The sequence below is a fragment of the Sinohyriopsis cumingii genome, chromosome 15 (genome assembly GCF_028554795.1).
Source record: "Sinohyriopsis cumingii isolate HCF-2022 chromosome 15, ASM2855479v2, whole genome shotgun sequence".
Classification (NCBI taxonomy): domain Eukaryota; kingdom Metazoa; phylum Mollusca; class Bivalvia; order Unionida; family Unionidae; genus Sinohyriopsis; species Sinohyriopsis cumingii.
Window position 1 is genome coordinate 54398124 of NC_142975.1, and position 25001 is coordinate 54423124.

At 35.5% G+C, this 25001-nt stretch overlaps 1 pseudogene across 1 annotated transcript in view; it reads right to left on the reverse strand.

Moving 5' to 3' along the window:
- Nucleotides 1-17338, reverse strand: part of LOC149781820 (sodium- and chloride-dependent glycine transporter 2-like) — a 58131-nt pseudogene extending 40793 nt beyond the window's left edge. The window contains exon 1 of the transcript XR_016414793.1: nucleotides 17224-17338. The product of XR_016414793.1 is annotated as a sodium- and chloride-dependent glycine transporter 2-like (transcript). The remainder of the gene's footprint in view (nucleotides 1-17223) is intronic.
- Nucleotides 17339-25001: the final 7663 nt, after the last annotated feature.

Here is a 25001-nt window from a genome sequence, read left to right on the forward strand (position 1 = left end):
ACAAATACGGTTTTATGATAAAATTATACTAATAAACAGTATTAAACCAATAGTATGCCCCTTGCTGCAGTAAAGTTGAACCATATGTATATACAAATACGACTTTGATAAAACAAAACAAAAAAGGAAGAAAAAGAGACAAACACAAGCAAGTCGTATTATTCCAACAGAGGTGTGTTTAGCCCCCCCCCCCCCCGAACATCCGCCCCCACCCCGCAGAAAACAACAAAAACACAAGCAAATACACTAAAGCATCAATGTCCATACATGGTGTCAATGCATACCTTTCTAGTAAGATCCGAAATTATAATAAGTTCACATCTTTAAAGCTGTGATTTTGTGCACCAATCACCTCAGAAGAATCCTATACATTTCCCAATTCTCACCGACAATTTCACTAGGTACAGGGAGTAGAAGTATTCCTTAGTCCTTAATCAGTGGCGCCCGCACATGGGGGGGGGGGGGGCGGGAATTATCCTATTTCCCACCGGTTTTCAACTCTAAACATGTTTTGGCCTGCATCCGTACAACGTATAGCTGACCCCTATACGTTTGCCCCCACCCCACAAATAATACTATCATACATGTTAGAGAATTTTTAATTCGTACTCGACGGAGTTTCGAACCCAGTTCCGCGGGTAAACGGCACCCATCGCCTTGCCTGCACACACGAGCACATATTCCCTCACGACCAAGTACTCATTCCAAAACAATGGTGCTACTTAATAAATGTTATATGAATTCGTGCGTAGCAGACACACTCACATGACGACCTAGTAATTAATTTTCATTTATCTTCACAGTGGATGCAAGGCGATGGGTGTCGTTTACCCATGTACCTGGGTTCGAATCTCCTTAGAGTACGAATTAAAAATTCTCTAACGTGTATGCTAATAATATTTGTATTAAATATCAATTTAGCTTGCTTTATCAAGCATTCTTCTATATGTATGTATGTATGTATGTATGTATGTATGTATGTATGTATGTATGTGTTTGCGTGTGTGTGTGTGTGTGTGCATGTGTGTGTGTACCCTTTGTCTCCATTTATCAAAACATGGATGGCTAGTTTTTGGACAAAATTAATAATAGAGGAAGAGCGAAATATTCGTGTATTTTACTTATATACTTCATAAGAAATTTACAATATACCACCTTTGCAAATAAATGGATTTATTATATCAAAGCTTGAAAGCTTGTCTTTGGTTAAGAAGTTATTTTCCTCCTAACAAATATTTGGTAACACAATGCAAAGAAATCACTGTTGACCAAATTATACACAACTAGAGATTTAATTTCAATGATTCATCAACAGAAATGATTTATACCTACTAATTAAAACTTAATTAGAATTTGAACATTATATTGTAAACTTGTCATAACACGCTGTATATAGTTATCACTAATTTGTGTTCTAGTTACATTAAGGTTAGAATGCTCAGACATGACAGAAAATGTGTTTTAGGTAATGGTGAAGAAATTAGAGACGAATTCCGTAATTTGCTCTCAAGCATATTTTAGATCAACAACGCCTCACATGTAAAAAGTATCATTGTACAAGACCAACTATTATAAAAGTCATGGCACTAAAATTGTAAAAATTTACGTACGTTTGTGATTGCTCTAAAATTACTTTTTCGATCATGTTAATCTTTCCTGAATTCAACGCTTAACAGTTTGTTCAACCAAGAGTATATATAACCCACATGTTATTCGTGCTAAGTGATTCTCACTGTGAGACCATGTAATATGTCATACGCAGGTACGATTAAAAACTCGCAAAGTTCTGATCAAAGGCATTATCTTATCCACGTCTACGTAATTAACTATCAGTCGACGATCAATTGTGACTTAGCGGTGAATGAAGTTAATCACAATAACGTACCGGCACATGCGAGCAGCAGAGAGGGTGAACATACCTTTTGCTAGAACGTCATTTTTGAAGAAGAAAAAGCTTCCTACGAAAATGAAAACTAAATAAGGTAAATGACGTCAAACTGAAGCATCTAACTTACCGAGAGTTTCTCTAATTGGGTTATTTTTTTTTGTTACTTTAATTTTGTCGTTAGTGTTTTTCTCAATTTGTATGTGCGTTCGTTTACCCACCAGACATTTTATTGAGGTCGCACCCACTCTGCTGCTAAACATATGTCAGTGATTAAACTAATTCTCATCTAAAGATTTTACCTAGACCAATACGATATCGTTATCGAGGATCGTGTAAATTTATTTTTATAAGTCCGTGTGGGGTTGATTGTGCTTTTGCCGCTGCACCAGGTCTGATGCATATTTTACAGACCATGTGTATCAACTCCATTAAACATCACTAAAATATTACAATTATCTCTCATCACTTTAGGTATTTGCGTTTATCGATGAGTAACATAAATCACATCCGTGTTTTTATGCCTGCCTCTAGGAAATATTCTAGCTGGATTTAATTGTTTGTCCAGCATTATGTCGTCATAAAGTAGTGAATTATTAATAAATCCATCAATATCAGTGATAAAATTAACATCATTACCATCTTCGTCCAACAATTGTGCATACTCATTAAAATCTTTAAGCACATTGTAACATCTCTGATCATCAACTGACAGAGATACTAAATATAGCTTGTCCCACTTGAGCCATCTTATTATCAAATTAAGCAGTACTTGTGTTTTATCCTATGCGGATGGACCTATTATTATCATTCTGATGGAATTTGGCAATGTTGAAGTACGTTTTACTGGCTCTTGCTTTCGTGTTGCTGAGAAATCAATGACATTAATGTTGTACAAATATAATAAATAATAAAGATCTATCTTGTGTTTGATGTAGAGCATCCACCCCAACAATTGGACTAACAACAATGATAACAAAAGATAAAAAGCGTGCACTTACAGGTAAATGTGTAAAATGTGTACAAAAATATAAATTTATATTACTCAGTCAGGGCACAAAGTGTCTGGTGGTGATATTGCTGCTTCATTAGGAAAATTACCAGGAGCTCCATGGACTAAATGTCCAGGAGAAAAAACATCTTCCACGATATAATTATTGCGGTCCTGGAACTGAACTTGATATTCGACTTGACGAACGAGATCAACCAAAACATGGTGAATATCCAATAAACGAAATGGATAAAGCATGTCATATTCATGATGCAGCGTGTAAAAGTAACGATCTGCAACAAAGACATATTGCAGACGTGAAGTTGATTCATGCTTTAAATTCAATATAAAAAAAAATCTTTCAAATAATCATTAACTAATTGCTTGATTAGATCTGAGATGAAAGGTAAATTATTATTCAGAGTAGGTAATTAATCAACCGATTATTATAAAATAATGGAATCAATTTAGTATAGCCCAAAAGGATAATGGAATGGTAGAGCAGCGATTAGTAACTCTATGATACAAAAAATGGTACACGTTTTGTTGCTGAAAAATGGTTAGCACGGCAGGCAATAGGGCAAATTAATTACCACCACCTAAAATATTCAGCATGGACGTTTTGATGTCAGCACTCCAAATGATATTCATCAAGTAGATATTTTATTTTTACCACATGAAACTATTAAAATTGAAAGACGTTAATTAACATACTGTCATTAATGCTGCAAGTAGATATAAGGAAACAGAGCCATTAACAACTAAAACAGCAGCTGAAGTTTCTTCTGCTTCTGAACGAATTTATCAACGAGGACCCTTACGATGGCCACAGTTATTACAAGCTGATCCTGGCAAGGACTTTCTTGGTACAGTGTTATTCCTGATGCACAAACGTATAGTCAAAATTAGACGAAAACATACTGCAATTCATCGTGATCTGGCAATTGTTGTATGATTTAATCAAACCCGTGCTGAGCGGTTATTTGGCTGTCAATATGCATAGGAAATAATTCAGAAAGATATGAAATCTCGTGAATGGGTTGCAAGAGTACAAAGTGTAATAGCTGCAATAACGAAATTACTCGAACAACTGCCATGAAACCTTTTAATGTAATTACAAAAAGATCCACATACCAGTACAACGACATGAAATTTCGAAATAAATAGTAATAGGTACGTGAATGTAAGATATTTATATGAACCCAGTGAAACATGAAGGTGGTGAAAAAAGAACGACTGATCCTTTTTGGAGTAATACAAAAACATATTAGTTCAAGCGTGGTAAGATCGAAGGATAGAACTGCAGTATCAGAATAGATTCAACTGCTCCACATCGTGGATTGGTACGCGAGCAGTTACAAATAATTCCTGAAGACACACAATTACCACCGCATTCACTTTTGTGAACTAGCACCTCGACGTCGATTACATTCGAGACAGGTCAGTATTACATTTTCGCGATTATAACCAAACTTACTATAATTCTGTCTTCGTTGAATTGTCTTGGATTATTATTTGAATATTGCCACAACATTCCTGTGTTACAGCTCGCACACTGATTGTTTTGCTGTTGTTTCAATGTCATGATAAATTCAACATCGAGATAAATGTAGAAGTTACTTATTTTTTCACATTGTTTATAATTATCTATTTTTTTCTTACTCTATCATTATCAATAACATCGCTATTAACAGCAGTTTATGTGAAGTCTATAATAACCCTCCGTAGCTGAGATATTCTCCTGACTCGAGACACTGCGAGATAAACTAAATTTTGACCATTCGGTACGATAATCCACGATCCAGATATTTGTGTCAGAGATGATGAGTCCTTGTGATGAATGAATTGTCATTGCGTATCCTAGCGTCCATAGAGTTTTGTCCATAGTTAACGCGCTTTCAACATCATTGACAGAAACTAAAACAATATTATTTAATACAAGATTTTGTTTCTCTGATGATCCTGTTATTTCAACGCCGATATTCTCGTCGCGAATCTGTTGGTCGATACTACAATGGTACGGCTAGATTTTAAACTTTTCTTTATGTAACATAAATATTGTTGTTGAAGTGTATCACGAACTATCTTTCTACTTGCCATTATCAAATAATGTGGTCTCCATTAATTCCAAAAATTGTTAATAGAAGTTTCTAAAACTATTTCACGCATTATTTCTCACCAAGTTTTATTCGGTTGTAGTCTGATTAATTTATTAAACTCTTTTACTTTTGGATCGAGTGCTCTATGACCATTGGTTATTTGTTCGTAATAATCTACAAAATTACTCAGCCATTCATGTGGAGACAATCCGACAAAAGAAGGTGGTTGACCATGATCGCCACACATTATTACGTCAGTTATTTTTAACCTTTCTAATGATACGGTGCATATTTAATCCCATATAATAATCATTGGAATATATTTCTCTCCCATTCGTTCCGTTCAGGGGTCCATTTATCTCCCCTCTATCGAAATAATTCATGACAAGTGCACGATTTAAGATTTTATTCTCTCATTTCTTTTGCGGGTCTGTGTGTAGGTATTAATACAACTATATCGAAATTCCGAAACAATTCAACACACGAGTTGTTTTAACAGAACATTCTGGTCTATTGAGATACACTGTTTCACGTCAAGCTACAGGATAAAATACCGATGGTGCTGATGACAAGTTTGATTTTCGATTATTTTTGTATTACATACCCTTAATTTCAACTTCGGCAGATTCAGAAAAATTCAGTATATTTTCTCGCTTTATTCTCCATTTGCCCCATGAAGCATAATACCGATATTTAGTTGTTCTAGCAATCCTGTATTTTTATTGATGTAAATTTAATCCGTAGCGATCTCACAGCAAACTCAGAAACTCTAGTTAATAGATCGAAACGTACGCAAGCATTGAAGATCATAAACTGCGGTGACTCACCATCAATATAATTCACAATTGTACCTAATTTAATTCAAGAAAACTGTTTCTCGACTTATAAGCGTATATCTATTAGTTGTATCAGCAATTATAAAATCAAATTCAGCATCGTCTAAAATCAATCTTGAACAATGTCGTTTATGATTATATGACCCTCCTTGGGTGAATTTACCGATTAAATTTCTACCGATATCTTTTGCGATTGTATTCTCAAAATCAGTCATATCAGGATTTCCGTCATAGAATATTACTTTTGTTGTGGTAACCAAGTTTTTATCTGCGGACAATATGATAAAATTGCTTCACTTACTGTTAACAATAAAGGTAGTTTTACATCAAGCATATACCTTCATAGTAGTTGGTACCCACATTTTTTCTGTAAAACGTTTGAGAAACCAGACATAACAAATGGGATGAAGATTTCCAGCAAACTTAAATGACTCGATACATGCGAATCCGGTGAAATCAAAATCTGGTAATGGTCCATATATCTATACTCTGGTCATCTCGTGTGTGGAATGTCCAAATCGCTAAAAATACTAAGAACACTCACAAGGAAACTTCCCGGATGACATGCAACCATATGAACCGAATTAACATCTATAATCGTACTTAGTATTCCATAATCCTCCATGTCCGTATTCAACACAACTCGAAAATGTATCATTCAGACAAATAAACCTCGTAAGCTTCCAAGAAATTTTCTCTCTAGCAAAATGAGCTGCGACTGATGGAATTGTAAAATAATTACTGAGTAACTTTTCATAAATGACATTGTCATGGGTATATTTCAACGCAAGAATTTTCATTTTTATATGAAGAGAGTATGTTCGATATACTTCAACATTATATATGATTCAAACAAAGAATAAATGCAGATGGCTAACTATAAGCTCTACAACCCCTTTAACAAAACCTGCGTAGCGAATTCTGCGTACACAGATGATTTGCAAAGTGCACGGAGATGGAAAACGTCTATAATTTAAATTATGATGTATTTCAACCCTTACAGACGTACATACCAGCATGGGCATTCTAATACAATGTTTTCTGGAAAACAAAATAAATTGACTTTGCAGTTTGATATTCATCTGTAGAAAATCCAGCATATATGTTACTTTATATAATTCCTGAAACATATATCAATACGATTGTAACGTAGCACATTGCTAAAGCGCAGACCTCTCGTATTCGAAGTTTGGAATTCGAATCATGTGACTGACAATTGTTGACAGTGGCAATTCTTTTCCATGCTCAAACTTTGACTTAAAAAAACACACCTTCCTACCATGTTAGCACGTGGTAGGTGATCTTTGCACTCTCCCGGAGTTGATAGTTGGGCCGTCCTTAATATAAAAGTGATATGCTGTGCCATTCTTAGAATTAAGTTATAGAATTAAAATTACATCTGTATCCTCTGAGTCTGCTAGAATGTCGTTGACAATCTAGGTTTTCACATGGGTTTCTGCCTTCCTAAAAACAAAAATTATATACGACTATCCAATATATTTTATTTTAACTAATATAATATAATTAATATAATATAATATAATATAATATAATATAATATAATATAATATAATACAATACAATACAATACAATATGATATGATATAATATAATATAATATAATATAATATAATATAATATAATATAATATTAATATAATATAATATAATATAATGAATTATTTGTCATTTTGATTCACTGCAAACACGTAAATTTGACGATAGATATATAATACCAGCATGATGCAGATTAATAAAGCTAGTCCAGCAGGCTATGTTCCAACTTTAGCTGCTGTGGAAGATACGGAAGTTAAAATTTTCGTATCTCTCTCAAGCGTGATCGAAAAAAATAGATCAGAATACGAAAAGAAAAAGATTACTAATACGAACGTGAGACAGTAAAGAAAGATTATGTGAGATCGTGAAAATGAAAACAATGATAAAGTTATTATTGAAAGTAGTGAGGAAAGTGATAATAGTAAAGGAGATTTTGAACGTATTGTCAACGTCACTGATGAAAATGAAAGTTACGTAAATGTCGTGGTCAATCATCCTATGAGTTTTATTCTACCTGAGAAATGAAAAATAAAAGATATGTTATAATTTATTTCGTTGCTATTTGCTTTGACTTTGTCAAGGATTATATGTATTTGTTTCGTTTTTTATGAGACTTTCATTATTTTCGTACTATTTACCCCGTCAACATTATAAAATATAACTAATTTACATTATTTTAGTACTATTTACCCCTACAGAATTATATAATCTAACTGATTTTCATTATATTAGTACTATTTATCCCATGAAATTGACGAAAAATCAGATTAAAAAATATTCAGTTCTGTTATACTAAATTTATTTTTTGTTTTCTTTGACGTAGTCAAGGTTTATTATGTATTTGTTTCTTCTGTTTTTTACAATGGGATTTTCATCATTTTCATTAACTATTACTCATCAAAATTATAAAAATCTGACTGATTTTCATTATTTTAGTACTATTTACCCCATGAATTTGACGAAATTCTTTGATAATCTGATTTAATTCGGTTAAAAACCCCATCAAATCAATAAATTTGTTACTTCTGTTAATATATGTATTTATTTTTTGCTTGACTTTGTCAAGGAATAATATGTAATGTTTTATTTCTTCTGTTTGCAGTAGGATCTTAACAATGCTGAATACGATATACCCCATTAAATACGATAATCTGACTTATTTTCGTTATTTTAAATACATATACCCCACGAGATTCGATAATCTGACTGATTTTTAATATTTAAGTTTTGTTTACATGAAAACTGGACAATAATCAGTATAAAATATGTTTTAATATATTTATTTGTTTATAGACTAAGTCAAGGATTAGTATTATGTATTTTTTTATTTTATGCTAAGCAGTTAATTACTTGATTTTCTGATTAAAATAATTCTGATATTTTAATGTAGTGAAAAATTGATATTTTCTCACTAGAGGAACTGCATTTTTTGGTCAGAACATACCTAACTCTCCTTGATTTTCTCTCAGTGAACTACTTTTTTCTTTATGTACATATTTTCTGATTAATAATCCCTGTATATTATACTTGAAACTTGTAGTTTGCTATTCTGGAAATATCAGTTAATTTTTATCAATCTGATGTGGAACTAATTTTGTACGCTCGTACACATAGCACAGCAGAACATGTACGGTAAACAGCTGACATTACCGTAAGAAATCTGCTAATTCACTGTGTCACAAACTTTAGGTAGCCAACGTATGCGAGCATAAAATAAAATCAATATTTGCTTGAAACGAGTGAATAACGGATACATTTCATCTCTTGTGAAAATACCGAGTTTTTCATCCACTCGATGAAATATATCCGTTATTCTCTCGTATCAAGCAAATATCCTCTTTTCCTTTTATTTTCAATGAGATTATTTTATAATTTTGAGTATTATTTACCACAGTCAATTTAATGCAATTGACTATTACCAAGAACATTAAGGGTAATATACCCATCAATTTAATGAAAATCATTAATAATCTGAACCAATATGGGTAATATACCTATCAATTTGATGAAATCAGAATTTTTATTCAGAATTAGACCAAACATTTAAGCTGATCTGATTCAATACAAGTATGTGCATAATTCCGAATCAGATATCTATCACACGTAATTATAATATTATTTTCTAGCTGAAGTACATTTAATTGTTCAGGCGTCAACAAAAATATTTCATTGCTGTATTCATCAATAATTATATTAACACTGAACTGTTCTGTATTGACTTACGACGCTGTCATTATTGTTCTGATTACGTTTTCAAGTACATTATATAATATCTTTTGATTAAATAAATAATTGTAAAACTCTCTGCAAAAATCATTAAGATCTGGAGTAGAGATTAATATTCAAATTTTCATTTACTAAATCAATTAAGTATCCAGACTGGTCAGTAAGTTTGAAATGTATTCTTCATATTAAGGGATTATGACAACGTAAATAAACAGGATTACAATGCTCTTGCACAATCAAATCTCCAGGAGGTAGTGCAGTAGGAAGTTGCATTTGGAAAGTTGCCATTAAATTCAGGATTAGTTAGGTTTACCGATATCATCATTAGTTCTTGTCGGAGCATTGTTCTTTACAATCTGCTATAGTAGCTCGTACGACAATATTAGTGGGATTGACATTATTATTATTATTATTATTATTATCTAAATCACACGTGGATTCTATCACAGTCATTGCGTCTTCATAAATTTTAATCATCTCTGCAAACTCATAATCTGATATTTTTCCATCTTTAATACTTGCTGATAACAAGGACGATAAATTTTAATATGCTACCGCCACTGCACACAGTTTTACTGTGTGATCATGTATAGTTTGTGTTTGTACACGTGCATATTTTTTTTAATTATATTAGGTAGGCCAGCAATCATTGTTGCAGTATAAACATAAATTGTTAAAACTGCTGGTGATGCTATGCTTATTGTTGATAGTAATACGCCGGTGCCAGCAATAACAGGGGTCACTGAATATACAATTATGTCAAAAGCAACTTCACATCTTCGATATTTTTTTACCTTTACGGTATACACGTCAACGATATTTTTTAATTTTGTTTTCCATTCACATGCTTGAATATATCTATTGTTTTTAAAGTTCACTTGGGAGCTCGTTACATTTTATTTAGTAATCAATTTAGGTGTTTCAGCGACAAATTCCAGACACCTCCCATAAGACGCTGCGGTTAATTGTTTATCAGATGATTCCAGCATACATGTTTATTCATCTCAGCTACTTAACACAATAGACATAGTTAAAAAAAACAATACATTAAATGGCCAAGTTTTGTGTTAATTTCAGAAAATTTCATGTGAACAGTCAACTGACTTCCAAAGAAATCATCTGCGATTTCATTTTAATTTTTTCCAACATTTCTACGAAGATATTTAAATATATTTAGGTGAACGTCATATTCAGCTCGCAACGTGTTTAATTTGGTATCTGCTGTATTATAGTTAATGTCTATATATTTTTTGTTGCGGCACCTTCATCAGATGTAGGATCTCTTAAAACAACTATTTTATTTCCATTTATGCTGGGTTTATCCATCATTGTATCACCGGTGTTCATCAAACGATTAGCAACGGTTCTTGCAATTTCATTTCTAATAGTTGCGATTGATATATCTGAGTCGAGGATTCTACCGCTGTCATGAATACCAGAATATTATCCGTGGTAGCACTGAGAACTCTGCAAAATATTTCATTCCATTTGCTATTCAATCAAATCAATCAATCCTCTCTGCGCAGTCTGGTGCTTGAGGCGACAGCAAGGGAGCACCATTTTGGTCTGTCGGCTGCTGTTATGGGGGCGGTCTGCAGGGTGAGGCCTCTGGTCTTGAGTTCTCGCTCCACGGTACGGCGCCAGGTCTCTTTGGGTCTGCCACGGTTCCTAGAACGCAAGCTCGAAGTCTTCCAGGCCAAATGCCTGCGACGGATCATGAGGATCTTCTGGCTAAACATGATCTCGAATGAGGAACTCCGGTACAGAGCGGGTGCAGACACCATTGCTGAGACCATTGCAACTCGTCGATGGAGATGGCTCGGCCACGTCTGCAGAATGCCCCTTGACCCACTACCAAGGGTGGCACTGAGATGGACTCCACAGGGGAAAAGGAATCCATTTGCTATTACTCGTCTTTAAAACACCGTATTTACAACAACTTCATCTCGGTCAACTCTAGAGAGGTTCATAATATAGGCAAGTTCATCTGTAGTCGCGTAATTTGACAAATCAATAGCATCTATTGTTCATGTCTTTGATAGAAGAAAAACTTCCGAAAGTAACTACCATAATACATTAAGATCTATTTAAATCGTTTACGTGTATACTCCTGTACGACTTTATGAGGTGGAAGTGTTCAAGAAGATATAACGTTGAAGATATAAAGTTGAGTACAGTAATTCCTTCACGCCCGTATATTGGCGGATTGGTTATTGTTTGTGTTGTTAACGTTGAATACCAGACTGGAGTTTTTATTGTGTTTACTTAACTTACAAATTCTTTTGGTGGAGCCAACCCATACGAATAAAAAAAAAACAATTCCACTTGGATCAATTGCGTATGCCAACCAGTGAGTTCCAGGATCAAAACTATTATCAAGATTAACAATACCTGTTTCATTATTCTTTGGTTGTTTTGGCAATTGATCACGCATACAAATACTTCTAAAAGTTTTGATATTTAATATTTTAGCAGCATCAAGTAAATCAAAATTTGACATTGGACGGATTAACGAATGTTCCTGGAAGTCTCAGACCTTTTCTGTATCGATAAAGAGTTCTTGGTAATTTCAGACACTTGCAAAAGCACCAAGAGCAGCTGTCTTTGCTACAGCTGGAGCTGCAGAAGTAATTAATGCTGGTATAGCTGCAAGAAGTGGAAATATACCACCTGTTTTAATTGAGTTTTTAATAAAAGTCGGAGAAAGATGAAGTTGAACTCCGGTTTTTATTTCTAAATCCTCAGCAAAATGTTTAAGCTGAGTCTTGGCTAATGATAAGTTTAGACAACCACTAGAATGTTTATGTTTTTTAACGTTATTTTGTACCGCATTTATTGGCAAGTATTGATTGTAATTTTTTCACCTGACCTGAAGTCAGAGTGACATTAACGTGACTATATGACATTATAAATTGCGTAAGCGATTTAATTCCATGTTTTCTTCTAGAGCATCAGTAACTCTCATTCGTCCAATAACATTTTCAAGTAAAATGGCATGTCTGTACGAATAACAGCCAATGTATGTTATTAGGAATAGCAGCAGGATCTCTACACCAGCTCGAAAATATATATCAACGACATATTGTCCATCTAAGGCCACGTGTCCCAGTGTTCCAGCGAAAAGTAATAGATCGGATTAAGCGTTTTAAAATCTACTTGTGATATATGTAAACCATAATCAATACTCTGATCACGCCCTATAAACTTCATCATGATTTTGATCAAAATTTAACAATATATATGTTCAGATGGTTCTTGATATCCGTTTATCCATAAAGAATCCTCAGTAACACCGTTTTCGTCAAATATCGTTATGCTATTATTTAATTGTTTATTCGTACGATATCTTGAAATGCGACGAATATATGTCTTGGTGCAGAAACAACTTGCTGAAATGATATATACCATGAGAATAAACCATTGACTGAACTTTGAACGCTATCTGTACTCATTGTCAACCATGACAATGTTGATCTACCGCCTTTCCCAATGAAATATAACAATCCTTGTCATCACTGGCATCCACAATGAAAGTTTTGTCAATATTACTTTACCATCATCATCTGGACACCAAATTGCATCATTGTCTGTAGCTTTTCTTATAAGTGCAACAGTATGTTTCGCTCCAAAAATAATTTTTCTAACATCTCTACAAAATCCAAAAATATGAGATAATGGAATTGCGCATGAAAATCTTCTACGATTACCTTTTAACATTGATTGAGGTACTGCAAATCCTAAATTAAAATTTGGATTAACGCTAATACTCATGTTTTAAGCATCAATGTCAGCAGCTCCGACACTGTTTCTTGGTCGTCTTATTTCATACTGTCTGCTATCAGAAAAGTCAGAAGTATCCTTAACATTCATCAGTGACGGACAAGTTGAATATCTTGCTAGACCTATCATCGTCGTGGCAACGTCCACGTATTTCTGAACTGATTCAATATTTCTCCCGTCGATGATATATGTGGGGGCTGTCTAACAACGACATAATACCATTATTAACAAAACCAATTCTATCATTTGCTATCTTTTGGTATTATCAGCTTTTATAAATTTACCTTCTACTTTTATAAATGCTTCAGCGGATAAGAAATATCTACTCGTATCCTGAACTTGTAGTTTGATTCTCCCACACCGATCTGGCTCTTGTGCGTCATAAGAATAATATTGATAATCACGCACAGATTCATCCTTGAGAACTGGCGCATCCATGTCAAATGATGTATCTGACATAAGCTTGAAAATTTTTATTAAAATTGTTATCTTCTACCATGAAGACCACTTCCTTCTATCAGACTAGCAATTACATTATTTTTTGCTACATCAGCCAACTCAGCTAGTTTTTTATTTGCGGCTTGATTTATTATTTTTCTAACACTTGAAGGCATAACGTCGGGACTGGGTAATTTTACAGGCTTTGATTTTACTGGATGTGGTTTCCTTTGTATTAATCGTGTTAGTCTATCCTTGATGGCCAAGAATGCTTTCCTGGCAACATCACCAACAGTACAAATACCTGTATCACGAATAACGGCAATAGCTTTCATTCCCAGGTGCTTTGCAATCGGTATTGCTTTTGGGGAAATCCTTTTTAATAGACCCTGAACAACATCACCGAGTCCATCTCCGAAAATGCTTCGTATATTGGTAATCACGAATTTATCACCCTAACCAGTCTAGGTCTAAGTTGAAAATTATGTATGATCACCTTATTTTATTGTCACTGATCTAAATGCATACCCTCAATCACTATGATAATCATCCACAATTTCATCAATGAGAGACCGATAAATATTAATGTCCATGATGCCGCCTGTAAATAATCTCTAACAACTATCATCTGCTTCATTAATGATTTCTGAGGAATTATTACCAGCTCGTTTTCCGCCAATCAAATTTTCTAATCGTTCAACATCGGCAAGGACATTAATGTGACTTGAAGTAATACGACCACTTCCTCGAGTAGCAAGACCACATAGAGTGGAGATGGTGCAATGATCTGTATCATAATATAATTCTGACCCACTTGTGGAGAGGGTGCAAGGATCTGTATCTTAATATAATTCTGACCCACGTGTGGAGATGGTGCTAGGATCGGTATCATAATATAATTCTGACCCACGTTTGGAGATGGTGCAAGGATCTGTATTATAATATAATTCTGACCCGCTTATGGAGAGGGTGCAAGGATCTGTATCTTAATATAATTCTGACCCACGTGTGGAGATGGTGCCAGGATCGGTATCATAGTATAATTCTGACCCACGTGTGGAGATGGTGCAAGGATCTGTATTATAATATAATTCTGACCCACTTTTGGAGATGGTGCTAGGATCTGTATTATAATATAATTCTGACCAACTTGTTGTTTTTCTAGTTGCTCCTTCTTCCTCACTTGTTGTTCTATCCGTTATATTCTTAATTAGTGAAGAAGGTTTCTTTACCCATTTCGTTCTTTCTGTTTTTGATTTTCCAAATTGTTGTCTCTTTTCGTCTTCTACTTGTCTCTTTTCTTGCTTTACTCGTTCAATATGATCATTTACTTCTTGTTCAAAGAGGTTAAAAGTATACATATCGTCACTAGACTGGATTCGCGGAGTACTAATAGAGACACTAATTACATCCATAATCCAATCACCATGTTTTTAAGTTTTAACATATTCTGATTTAACACATTTTTCTCTTTCATAATGTACAAACACAGCAATATCAGTGACCTTGCTTCGGTCTTTCTTGACACGTTCAATACCTTCAGGCGCAAATTTATCTATAATTTTAGTTCTGAATCTTGGTAATTGTTCAGGTTGAACTTCAGGCTGTGGTTAAGGAGGTTGCTGGGATGGTGGTTGAGGTGCTTGAAGACGTCCAGCAGTATCAACAGGTAATGTTTCAAGAGCTTTTTTAGTCGCCTCAGCTGCTGTAAAAAATTTCTTTATAGGTTCGACAATTGGTTTAAATAATTATTCTGTACCTTCTGCAAATTCCACCTGAGACTCCTGACGCTGTTGTAATTTTTGTTTGACATAATCACGGACTGGAATATATATTTTAGATTCCATTAATCATATAATAATGATTTGATTACTCACTTATGTATAGCAACAGAGAGGAGCGACCACAGTGAAACGTCTGGTAGGTAAACAAACGCAGATACAAATTTAGAAAAACCCTAACGACAAAAATAAAGTAACAAAGAAAACCCTAACGCAATTAGAGAAACTCGTTGTAAGATATAGACTTCGGATAGATGTTATTGACCTTTGTTTTCTTCATTTTCGTAGGAAGCTTTATTTTTTCAAACAAAAGGTCTATTCACCCTCTCTGCTGCTATGCGTGAAGAGAATCCGTATCATCTGTTCTTGCTTTAATAACAGTCGCGTTCACAAAACCACACACAAAATGACCATGTATCACACATATTTTATGCTGTTGTTATTGTTGTTATATGTTTAAAGCCATTTGTTCATCACGTGATAGATTATACATGGCGGTAAGTATATTTGGTGGAGCAAGAACAGTGAAATACTCTGTGAAGAACCACTTACTGATGCCAAAGCTTTCTCAAATACCTAGGTTGTCCGAGCCCCAGCCTCGAACCCACGCGGACTGAGGCGAGATGTCAGTGATCAGAAAGTCAAGCAAATTGGATCACTCTGTCTCCCGCCAATCTTCCCACCCCATCCCCATTGTATCATTCTATCATGGATTGTCCGGATAAATCATCTTAATAATATTTAGTTATGTCTACTTTTTCTTTCCAACAAATGTAAAATGTCTTCAAAATTGTAATATTTACTAAGTTACTGATATAAAGTCAAAAGTAGTCCGACTCATATTTCTACTTCCTCACCAAAATCGGTCATCCAAAAAATCTAGACAATGAAACCAAAATAATCTAACATGCTGCGGTTAACGGTAATTAATGCCTAGCTCGGATACACTGACACCTCTACTAGCACGGACACGCACTCATCCCCCAAAAGGGATTGAACGAGGTTTCAGGTAAGGACTCGATGTGTACGAGAACACACTCGCAATGCAAAAGGAATTTAACACTCGACAATATGAACCTACCGAATTTCTAATTAGAAATGCATGGCATGCATTAAATTACAAGTTCACCCATATATAACAAATAGAAAGGTAAGCGCTTATCTCTGGATACATATATATTGTAATTTAATGCATGTCTTTGTATTAAATAAAATGTATTTTGTGCACAGTTTGAATAGTAAGTTACCGTATCTTTTTCGGCAAACATATCCTCGAGTAAAAATGACTTCTTTGTGAATCCAATCTTGTCAAAGACGATGCGTGAATAGTGTCACATCTTTTCTTTTCTCATTTCGTTATTTCTTCTCTTTCTCTTAATCTATTTGTATTATTCCTTTCCTTTTCATCAAATAGAAAAATAGAAGAAAATAACCCAACGTTTACTGATTGGAACATTTCCTTACTTTCCGTCATTATTTTCTTTCAGTTATCTTTTAAAAGGGTGATACGTGCGTGTTGACAGAATAAAGAAAATTTTCAGATCATTGATCAGAAATGAAGGCATTTAATTTTTGTGACATGCAAGAAACACCTTCAAAAATGAAAAGGTAGGCTAATTTAATTGACTTACTTTTTGAGTAAACTTGTACTTCTTAGGCATATCTAAATTTTATGAATGGCACAAATGTCAAGTTCACCACACGCCACATAAGGTAAGGTCCAGGCGTTGCTACACTGTTCTCCGTGTGTTCTCAAGTCTAAATACCCCCAGAGCGGTAAATATTTATGTGTTAATGACGTTATTCGGTAAGGATAGGTATTGGTATCTCTCATTTCCGGTTCGGTCATACAAATAACCATATGAGGTCATGAAATGAAATAATGCATGTAACATATTGACGAACATGATAAAAGCTAAACAGTACATGTGTTTAAAGAGGGCAAGAAGAGCTCCACACAGTTGGATTGAAATAAAAAAAATTCTGACTTGTTTAAACAGGAAACATATTCTATTACATCTCTATTTAAAATAGCATGTTGTAACAATGCTAAAACTGACTTATCGCTTTTTGCATTTAAGATGACGTATTGGATGAAATACAATCAAATTCGTATTATTTAACTCAATATTGGAATAAATCCTAGCAGACAAGGAAGTAGATGCATAAATAATTTTATTATATGAAGATTTTGCTTACAAAACCGTCATGGACTCCTTGGATGAAATTAGGAAATCGTTGATTAAAAAAATATAAAAATGAAATCCGTCGCATATGATCAATACTATTTTCTTTCGAAAGAAACAAAAGGGAATACTCTGGTAAATTATCTTTCTCTCAATTAAATTATGTTTCTCGCAAAGATCCCAGTGTTACATGTTCAGGCTCGAATAAACTGTAACACAAGCAAGAGTGAAAACAACAAGCTTTGTAAATAAAAATTATAAATAATTTATTTCCCTGGAATAATCTTGTAAAAGTATAAACAAAATATGATAACTTTCGGTTTCCAGAATCAAATCCAAAATTAATACAAGAAGTATTTCGCAATTTCGGAAATGCCTAATTGAGATATATATTGCGGAAAAGAGGATGACGTGATCATGTTTACATGTCAAAGTCATATAGCTTCCGTATGTCCTTGATAAGAACCAATCATTTTACTCTTAGAAAAATTAGTTTACTTTACCCTCAATCAAGGCAAGGAACTATGTCAGAAATTGAAACGAGTGTTTCTTTTTTCAGGTATCTAATGAAAACTCAGTTCAAACTGAAGGTTCTGGAAAATATAAATTTTCTAGTAAACAAAATTACAGTATATTGACATGTAAAGAAAACACAAAGATCCAAAACCCACAAACAATCAAATTAAATTAATTACAACTTATATAAATATGAATTACATCCAATATATATAACACCAGTTACAAAAGAGCCCATTTCCGAAAACCATAAAAATATAATCTAATATGCCGTTTTTATTCTACAAACTAATTATTTCAACTGACTCCAATTTCACCTTTTACTTTGCTATGTTCTCCGATCGAAAATAAGCATACCGTGTTGAGACCACAACGTCCTGTGTACGTGCATGCGCTACTTTTGGTTCCGGCACCATGCTTTGGCCCTGGGTACAAGGACTCGTACTAGAGAAAATTAGGAGTATTCGTAAATGAATCGAGGCGGTTGGGGGTCTAACCTGTAACAAAATAGTGTATTGTTATATATTAGGCCCCAGATATTGATTCATTGACGGATACTCCTAATTTGTAACGTGCCCCAGTGGTACTGGTGGGCTGGAAGGAAATTCCGGGAATTTACGTGCAGGTATTTGCTTTTATAAGTCTTTTGTTAATACGCTTTCAATTAAATAACCATCTACCTATGTCCGCACAAATTTTTTAATTAGCCTGATGTTCATTCAAGGGGCAGAAATGTATATTTCGATATTGTTTTGATAGGTTCATACGTTTCCGGCTAAAACACGTGTCAGGCGCCATGTTTAATATTACCACCAGGTCAGCCAATTCTGCGGATACGTCATTTCTGTAAACCTTGGCTAACTTGATTTCTTGGTCAAAACTCCATTTTGTATCAAGAAAGAACGATAGTACCTTGATTATGAAAAGTGATATTTTCAAAGTGTACAAAAATATCCCAGATTTCGACTCAAAAACCATTTGAAAATATGATTTCTAAATGTCAACATGAAGACCCACTCCATGACCTTCTTAAACTTGAAATGCAGAAAATCCTATTTACTATGTATATTTTAAAATCATACAAATAAATACATCATATAAAGGTGGAAATTTATACCTTACAAAATTCCGCATCTTAATCCACGTTTCCAGTTTTGTAAGAAGTTGTACCACACGTACAATATCGTCTGCTAGAACGGTAATTTCCCGCCGTATAGACTGTTTTTAAATTCTTAAGTAATTCTTCCCCATAACAAAGACGTCATAAACACGTTACTTCCTACTCCTTGTTTTTTTTCTTCCACATGATAGCTTATATTTTATAAAATGTTGAACTTTACTAATTTGTTTTGCATGATACGTTTAATTTGATTGATATCTCTTGCATTTATTGGCATTGTTATGTTGAAGTTTGTAAAACAAGCTATAACCCTGACCTAATTATTCGACTGAAATGCTTACAAAAACAGACAAAAGTAATGTATTTCAATTCTATAACCCGATGGATAAACATTACAATTTTTCAAAGCTGTGCTCAGAATAGGCTGATATATCTCGGGGTGGTATCCGGTGTGTCCAAAGCTAATATTATTTTGAATATTCTGGTGGCAATTGCCTCCTTTCAAATGGTAAGCGTTGCAGTATTTAATTTTGTCAATTGATCAAATTCGGAAAGCGATTAACTTCAATGCTGGAGAAGGAAACTTTAGGTGCGCAGAAATCCCCGACAACATTGCATTTGAATTTTAATAAATGTCATCGAGTTCAATCGAAAGAAGAAAAGAAAGATGATTAGTGTAGTTTTTATTACTATTGATTTTGCAGCAAAAGATGTGCTATATTATATACTGGTCATATAAAGGGACCAGTCATAAAAAAAATATTGAATAATATCTCTTATACAGTCGTTACTCAAATTGGGTCATTCCGTACCCAATTCGTTTCGTTAAATGAGTCGTTTTATACCCTATGCTATGGTAACCGGGGTTCGTTACAAAAAAATTTAACAGTAACCGTCAATAAATCGAGGTATGGGGGAGTCAGTAATATAATAGGGCTGTATAGGGACTATGAAAACCTCAGTCAGAAACGTCGTGGGGCTGCACACGGATACGATTTATAGGAACAAGAGACATCCCAGTCAAAAAGGTCGTGGGTCTGTATAGGGATAGTTGGACTTACCATTAATATAGAACAAAAAAATGAATTGAACAGGTGAGATGATGCCACGGTATTGAAGATTGGTAGCAATGTTGCAACAATGTTGCAAGTGGCTGACTTCAATCGAGGCCAAAAAGCGGAGGAAGAAAACCTAGAATGTTAAGCGGGAGAGAGACAAATATAACACATACATTATACAAAATACAGACATAAACCATTGTACAACAGACTAAAAATAAGTGTAGGCAAGAACACATCTTTTCGAGACATATGAGTGGACTTGAAAAGGGCTTTTGATGTTTTGTCATCTAAGAGGGCATCACATAGGTTTTCTTCTCCCTCCTCAAACTTCTTCTGACTTCTGGTCCGTAAATGAGGACTCGCTTTATACAGCATTATCTCTCCAAATAATTTGTTTTTCTCCAAACGCTCGTATCGGAGATCCGCATAATTGCCCATGATGATCTGCATACATGGTTAAGTATTAAAGAAACAGTATAGACGATACGAGATTAGCTGATTCGACATTAGTGCACTTTTTGTGACCACAATAGGTGAAGGGAATGAAATGAAATACGGTTATTTATAGTGGAAGAGCGGATCTAAAGGGAGCAGCAGAGAGACTGGACCCACCAACTTTTTCGTCCAACAGGACCATCTATCAAAAACTCTTCTGATAGAAGGTCTTATTTCGCAAAATAAACCCTTCCAGCCAGAAACTATGATGACTAAATCCTCTTTTCTGGCTAGAAGGGGTTATTTCGACAGCGATAACTCGCTATAAAAAAAGTTTCTTCAAGGGGGGGGGGGGCACGACGACGACGTTGGTGGCGTAGTCTCTCTGCTGCTAATCATTTTAGGATTTCCATTGTGAATTAAAAATTTAAGTAAACAATAATGGCCAACATCGGAGAAGCATATTCTGCTAGACTAGCTCGAGAGCGACTAGAAGCAATAAAAAAATTTATTCCTGTGCGAGATAGTGTCAGAGAAAAATTACAAGCACGGCAGCAAGTAAAGGAAGGTTTCGCAACGACCACAGAGGAATTATTTAAACCTATCACCGCAGTCACTGGAAAGGTTTTAACTGCTATCAAAGGACGAACTGAAGAAGAGGCTGCAATTGAGGGTGGAAAACCAGAGCAGGGTTTGCTTCAAGCAATAAAACAACTTAGTGAACAACAAGTAGCAGCCGCAGCTGATCCAGGTGCAGCAGGTCCACCTGCAACTGTCAGGGAAACATTTATTAAAAAATTTAGCGAAGATGGAATCAACGAAATAAGAAGTATTCCACTGAGTAATAAAGAGGAACTTAGACAATTTTCTGTTTGGATTGTTGATAATTATCGTCGCAGACATGAGTTCCTGAAACCAGAAGCTGCCAAGGGCATGTCTCAAGCTGAGTGGGCTGATTATGTGTATAAAATAAATCGAGGTTTTCCCCGAATACCTAAAGATGATAATACTTATAATTATATAAAAACAGGAGTAATTGGGTATAATAAAAAATTAAAAGATGAAAAATGAGCAGAAAAACAAGCGAAAAAAGAGAAAATACAAGCGAAGGAAATGCAGAAGAAAGTTACCGCAGAGAGAGATCAATCACCGCCACCTGAACTACCTAAACGAAAAGGAAGACCTAAAAAAGAGAAACCAGCGCCGTCTTACTCTGATCTTCCAGAGGGAGATGTTTTTGAAGAATTGAAGTTGGAACCTAAAACCGGGTCTGGTTTTATTGCTTGTCCTAATAATATCGTCGATGATGTATCACGGCTAGAAGCTCTCATCGGAGGAAAACGTGCCGGAAATAACTCACCAGAAATAATTAATGAAGCGGCTGATATCTGTCAACGACTATTTCAGCGTGGTATCATGGATATCGGCATCTACCGTGAACTTGTTAATGAACTCGCAGATGGTTATTACAGCGACTAATAATTTTAGTTAGAGAGAACAACAATTAAATAAAATGATCATACACGATACTCGACCCAGCCCAGTCAGAGTAGTAAATTCACGATTACCGGTCTACAGAGCAACCTACGGAGATGGTCTCGGTGATGTTGTTACGGGTTTGTTTTCAAGGATAGTCCCTAAGGCGTTACCGATTGCGAAACAACTGTCGATGAAAGCGATTGATGTTGTCAAGGATAAAGCCCCTGGAGCAATTGTTAATCTTGCGGGTAAAGCATTCACGTCAATCAAGGACAGACTGTTACGGTTAGCACGTAGACCAAAAGCGGTTAAACCACCGCCAGTAAAATTGCCGAGCACTGAACTTATGCCCGCGGATGTCAGTAAAGTAATAAATCAATCCGCGAATCAAAAACTTGCGGAGCTAGTAAACCAAATACCCGAACAAATAAATACGAGCCTGATAGGAAGTGGTCTTCGTTTTAGACGACAATAATTTTATATAATGTTCAAACGTGTGTCTGATCCAGCGTTCGACATGGATGCACCAACGCTTAAAGATGAATCTGTGCGCGATTATCAGTATTATTCCTACGAAGCAACATCAGCCAATCAGTCGGGTCGAACTGAATTACGAGTTCAGGATACAAGCAGATATTTTCTGCCGTCGGAAGCGTTTCTTGAAGTCGAAGGTAGTATTTTAAAACTCGATAACACAAACTATGGAGCAAATGACCAAGTTGGTTTTGTTAACAACGGCATCATGGCGCTGTTCAAAAGTGCTTCATATAGCATTGACGGGAGAGAAATTGAAACAATTCAGGATAACGTCGACGTTGCCACAACAACTATCGGATTGGCAAGATACTCAGATGATTACACCAGATCAGCCGGTCCGACCATGATGTTCGCTAAGGATAATTCTGATTATCCGGATGGTAGATCTAGTGTTTTGAGACAACCAAATAACCGTGCTGCTCCTCCTGCTCCTTCTGATGAAGTAGAAGATTTATAATTTCCCAACCCTAATTACAATCTGGGGTTTTCAGCGCGCAAATTAATGTTATCAGGTGATTCCAGAAGATTTTCATGTGCAATTCCGCTGTCTCACATCTTTGGATTCTGCAGAGGTGTCCGAAAGGTTATTTTTGGAGCCAATCATACTGTTGTACTTGTCAGAAAAGGTGATAGCAATGATGCTATCTGGCACGGTCCCGGCGCTAATGTTGCCACAACTAGAGCACTTCATGGTAAAGTAGTATTATCCAAGCTTGCTTTGTGGATGCCAGTGATGTCCCCATCGATCACTGAAGAGCAACGGCTACTCTCTTTCATGGACTCATGTGGTAAATCATTAATATCATGGTTGACAACAACAACAGATTCCATTGTGGGTTCCGGGGACGGGCATTTTACGTGGCATATATCATCACAGCAGGGAGTATCAGCGCCACGACATATTTTCGTTGCATTCCAAGAATATAAAAGATTAAACGATCAAACAAGAAACCCTATGGCATTTGACAAACTTCAGGTCAGAGAGGTTTCGCTGCGGGTAAACGGACATCAAGAACCGTCGGAAGATATACGTATAGCTTTTGACGAAAATAAGGTTGCACGTGCGTATCACCGTCTGCTGACATTTATGGGACGTGATCAAAATATTGATACCGGTCTGCAGATATCTCAGTTGGATTTCACAACGCGGTATCCAATTTATTACTTTTCTCTGGAACATATGGATTTAACCAAACAATCTGTCGTTGATATACACTTCAAGGCTAACGTGGGCTATTTCCCACCTGCAGCAGTTGATGCGGCCGGACCTCCAGTCGTACTTGCAGGTCCCGCTGGTTTCAGAGCAATTGCTGTTATACTCTCTGATAAATCAATGTTGCTTGAAGGTGTTGGCGGACGAATGAGAGTCATCGATGCTCCAGTGGAAAAACCTGTAGGTGCTCCAAAACCTTTTAGGTTTCCACTTGTAAACAATTAGATCAACATCATATTAAATAAAATGTCATACAGTTACGTTAATGTGTCACTGACTCCTGGTCAGGTGAAGAAATTACAATCGAAAAACGCGAGCACATGTGGGACATCAATAACGTTAAAGCACGATCAGCTAGCGGGCGGTCCAAACAAGCTGTCGCTGACTAAAACTTAGCTAAAACATTTCAACAGCGCGAAGCAGGGCACGACTGGAGTTCGAATTGATCTCTCTCCGGCCGCGGTCAAAGATATGGTCAAAAAGACCGGCGGAATACTTCCATTTCTTCCAATAATTTCCGCCGCGTTAGCACCAGCAGCAGCCGCCGCGGCAAAGGCAGCCGCGTTAGGAGCAGTTGGAACCGCTGCTGGAATGGCACTAAAGAAAGTAACCGGAAAGGGAATTTTACACAAGGAAAGTCTAAAAAAAAGACAAACAAGAACACAAAAACCAACAAGACGCCCCCGAAAGACAACTATGCCTCAGCCCAATCGTTTAAAACTTCCAGTGGAACAATACGGAGCGGGTCTAAGACTACCTGGAACTCCGGCGTCATGGTATCCAAAAAGGTTTTGAAAACACTTCCAGCATTGAAGCTTCCAGCGAATAATTTTGATTTACTTAATGTTGCTAAACAATTACG